Below are 5,265 nucleotides of genomic sequence, written 5' to 3'. Positions count from 1 at the left end.
AAGATGAAGATGAAGATGAAGATGAAGATGAAGATGAAGATGAAGATAAGGATAAAGATCATAACCCCTTAACTTTAACTCATCTTAACTTAAAAAATTACTCCACCTGAGCTCACCACCCATTAATTCACCACACTTTAACTCCCCACACCTAAATTCACCACACCTCAACTCGCCACACCTTAACCTCCGCACCTAAATCCACCACACCTAAATCCACCACCCTTAATTCACCACACCTCAACTTTCTCACCACACCTTAACTCACCTCAACTCACCACACCAAAATTCACCACACCTTAATTCACCACACCTCAACTTTCTCACCATAACTTAACTCACGACACCTGAATCCACCACACCTAAATTCACCACACCGTAAATCCTACACCCAATTCCACCACACCGCAGCTCACCACACCCAATTTCACCACATGACATGATATCACTTGATGTGGCATCAAAGGCAACATAATTTGGCATAAAATGAACCAAAATAAATAAGATTTAGATAGAGGTGAAAAAAGGGATAAAAAGGAAATACAACTGAAGTGTGCGATGTTATATTGTGGTGTGTTATGCTTCATATGTTATGTTATTCATTCTTATGTTATGGTTATGTTATGTTATGCCAAGTACTAAGCTAAACTCCCCTCCACTTAACCCATTCCAACTAATGTTATTTTAGCTCATTCAACTTACATAAACTATCCTTAATTTTATCGGTTGAATTTCAACCGCTGGGCGAACACTAGTATATATAATACGCGAAGGGGTTTTTTTGTCCAGGACAAAACATCTGTACTGTTCAAATTAAAGCGCTTGGTCTGTAAATGTGTAAACTGGTTTTAGTTTTTCGAAAAGAGTTGCCAACTGTTGAACAATTAAAATGCCATCATGTGCACACCGTTCGTTCGATCTGCCGAAATGAGGTGTCAGATTAAAAGGCTTGGACTGCCTGTGCAATAAGGTGTTACTTTTTTTTTAATTTAAAGAGTTGCCACCTTTTAAAAAAGTATACTCAAATTATTGAAAAGACAAATCGCTTATTACAAATGGGTATAAATCGAAATGGTTTTGAAGTTTTGTTCCTAGCTAAACTATAGGAGGGTTGCCACCTGTTTAAAAAACCCCATAAGGTAAGAGAAATATGTATCACCATATGGGTGCCAAACGAAAGAGGTTTCAGAAACAGTTGTTTGAAAATAATTTGAAGAGGGTTACCACCTGCTTGAAATGTCAAATTCAGTTTACCTATTTATACTGAAGTTGCAGGAAATATCAAAATTAGTTTGAGCGCTAAGAATATTTTTGGTGTGTCAGAAGATAAAATCAATCGAAGGCGGTTTGATTTATTTTTTTTTCCGAACTGTATTTAGCGGGGTTGCTACATGTTTGGAAAATCAAAGAACATTTAATTCATCAGTTAATTCATTAAAATATGTATCGCAATGTCCGGTGAAGGCGAGTTAACAAGGATTAAGCTTGAAAATACTTTTGAAGAAGGCTGCCACCTGTTTGAAGGGTCTAACTCAATTAATTAACACACAAAGTATATGAAATCTTTAGTTTCAATAAGTTGGGTGAATTTAAAAAAAAAAAATCTAAATGGGATTAAGAAGCCTTTATTCATAACCTTTATTTTGGAGGGCTGCCATTTGGTCAGACAAAATATATTTTGGAATATTTTTTAATTTTTTGAAATTCAATTAGGGGCGTTTTAACGCCATGCGGGTTCACTAGTCTTATACTATTTTCCAATGGTGCTTCTTTTATAGTGGTTTCTTCCGATCTTAAATTCTAAGATTCCGCTTGGTAGTGGGAGGCATGTCTTAACCTTTCTATCCAATATGGAGTCGATTCACTGGGTACAGCAAAATATCAAATTATTTATTGCAAATGTAAAATAATTTCAACGTGACATAATTCAACCCTGCACATTCCCATTTGACTACAAATGCTTTGGTGTCTTTTGTAAATACATTTAGGCTATACACACAAACATATGTACATTAGACTGCATCACTCCCCATACAAAAAAAATGGTACTATTTTTCCATTGGAATTATAAAATCTATTATATTTTAAGAAGTCCACCAAAATATTTCGAAAAAATATTAAGATTTAAGTGAGCTGGACAAATTTCAAAATACCTCCAAAAATGGAGTTTTTTATGAGTAAAAATTGTTTCTTAATTTTTTTTTTGAAAAAATCTCTTCAAATGACAAAACGGTTTAAGCTTAAAAAATTTGCATAAAAACATTTAAAAAAAAATTTGAACGGAATCGTAATGATGAGATTTTTGATGTTTTTTTTAACTTTTTTCAAAGATTGGTATAAGAAAAACTTGAATAACTGAGCCTAAACTCTTCTGATTTAGACTTAAGAGGTGTCGGTGGAAAGGTATTTTCTCACCCTTTTTATTTCTTTGCTAATAAACTCATTCAAAGTTGAATTAAGATGTGTGAAAATACCTTTCTACCGAGATCCCATAAGTCTAAATCAGAATAGTTTTGGCCCAGTTATTCGAGATTTTCGTAAATCAATCTTTGAAAAAAGTAAAAAAAACAGCATCAAAAATCTCATTCTTACGATTCCGTTGAAAAGATTTCAAAATATTTTTATGCAAATTTTTTAAGCTTAATCTGTTTTGTCATCTGAGGGACTTTTTTCAAAAAGTTCTTTACAAAACTATTTTTATTCATAAAACACTCCATTTTTGGAGGTATTTTCAAATCGGTCCAGCTCACTTAAATCTTAATATTTTTCCCAAATATTTTGGTGGACGTCTTAAAATATAATGAACTTTGTAATCCCGCCGGAAAAACCGCAACATTTTTTGGTGATGCATTCTAATGTACATACAAGTTTCCTGCATTCAATTCATTGAAAAGATTTTATCAACTGCACGATTTGATAAGCGTAGAAACAAACCTACATACATACACCATTGCATATACCAAATATATAGTAAAGAGTAAAAAGAAAAGTTGCAGCCATGTCATGTCTTAGCAACACTGAACCGATCAAATAAAAATCCCGACCGCCACAATAAATACAAAGCTATACGTTTTTGTAACCACTTAACTAAAAGCCAACAGCAAGAAAACGGCATTTGTGGCAATACTAATAAATTGTAAATACCGGGTGTGGCACCGCTGCTGCCGCTATTGACTGCTTTTGAAACCCTTAACGTCTTTCTATGCGTCCATCGCCTAGCGGTTGGCTAACCGAAGTAATACACATGTAATGCCATGCCTGCTGAGGAGCTGAACTGAGTGACCGACCACCAGCTGTTGTTTAGGCAACTTTGACGCCGCGTTGATTGGTTATCGTACTGCCAGCTAAACAACAATGTTGCTTGCATGATTACTACCAAGTTCTCTGCTTGCTTGCATTTCTTGCTGGCGATGACTAAATATTCTGCACACCTAAATATTAAATGAATTTGTACATACAGTGGTGGCCATATAGTTAGGCACATTACGTTTTTACAAGTTTTGACCTTTTATTTGTTCTTTATTTATTTGCAAAAATATAGTTTATACCGCAACGAAAACCAAGTAACGCAATGTTTAAAACATTGTACAAGTTATATGAAAAATCGCCAAATTTAAAAAAATTCAAAAAAGTTCAAACTTTTTAACCAGAATTTCCAAGAAAAATTAGGGTATGCAGTTTACTTTTAGCATAATATTGCGCAAGTTTCAAGTGGCTAAGAATTCGAGGTTATCAATTCGTCGGAATATTTTTTTTTTATGTATATTACTGCATAACTTTGCACCACGTTAACCGATTTCTATAATTCTTTTTTTTTTTTTATTTAAGGAAAGGTGATACCTCAGAGGTGGTTAAATTCCGATCATTAGATCATGAATTAACGGTACTTTTAAATTTGTATATGAGAATTGAAGTCGGTTTTGTTTTTTGCTTAAAAATTATTAGATTTTTTTCTGACGGCATTGTCTACCCATATAAATAAATTTTGAACGTACTTTTTTTCGTAACCTCCGTCTTTATAAAAATTGCCTAAAAGCAACGCGATTTTGTAGCAACTTCAAACTTGCACTTTATCATACTAAAGTTTAACACAAATCTGCGTATAGTTTTTTTTCTAGTAATTCTGATCAAAAAGTTTGAAATTTTGATGATCACTTCTTGAAATTTGGAGATTTTTCATAAGTCTCGTACAAGGTTTCAAACTTTGAGTTACTTGGTCTTCGTTGTGGTAAAGAAGTAGTGTCCCGAATTATGTGGCCAGCACTGTACATACATACATATTTTTTCTAGTTTTTTTATTAATGTGGTTTTTTACTTTTTGTTTTTGATATGTTTTGTATTTCTTTTTAATTATTTTTTGTTTGCTGCTTACAAGGGTAACTGAACGCTGCCAAGGCCGACTTGCGTTCTCTTTTTATTAGCGAATGACTACTGCTGAAGCTTGCATTGCATTGACCACTTGGTCATCCTTTTTTGTTGATAAAATGCAATATTTTTTGCATGAATTTCGTGTGCCAGCGAAGTTGCCGTTTTTGCATTGTCAACTGTTTTTTTTACTAATTTAATGTTTAGCAGCCTTCTTCTTTCAAACTTGTCAGTTTTATCCAGGTAAAAGGGCTGACGCCTTATGAAGCCAAATGATTTACAACTAGTTTCCAGTGCATCGCACATTCCGGAAATAGAGTTGCCGTTGAGTTAATATACCCTCTACCGAAAATTTAAACTTCCAGCGTATACTGGAAAACTTTTGGAATGGCATGGTTTGATGCCGAGAAATGATGTGTATCAACGTCAACATCAGTGATGGGGTCAAATCGTTCGTTCGCTAAAAGAACGTCATATTTCAAAATTACAAAAAATACACAAACAAGTTTTATCAAAATAAAACCAAAAATTGTTTTGAATTTTTTATTAATATTAATAATATTTTATTTTGTATTTTCTTTTTTTGTTTTATTATATTTAAATCTTTTCTTACTTAATTTTTCTTTTGCCATTTTTTGTTTTATTTTTGTATTCATTTTATTTTTAGTAACTTTTAATTTACATTTTTCTTGTGTGCTTTTATTTAGATACATACTTTTTTTGTGTTTTTTTGGTTTACTTTTTCGCGTTTAGTTTTTTTATGATTTTTCTGATGTTTTTTTCTTAAACATTTTTTTTTTTTACTTTTAGTTCGTCTTTAATTTTGTTTCTTTTTATCTTTTATTTCATTGTATCTTTTGTTTCATTTTATACTTTTGTTTAATTTATTTTTATTGTTTT

The sequence above is a fragment of the Rhagoletis pomonella genome, unplaced genomic scaffold (genome assembly GCF_013731165.1).
Source record: "Rhagoletis pomonella isolate Grant_MI unplaced genomic scaffold, Rhpom_1.0 Rhpom_scaffold_00001, whole genome shotgun sequence".
Taxonomy (NCBI): domain Eukaryota; kingdom Metazoa; phylum Arthropoda; class Insecta; order Diptera; family Tephritidae; genus Rhagoletis; species Rhagoletis pomonella.
This window is presented reverse-complemented; position numbering follows the sequence as displayed.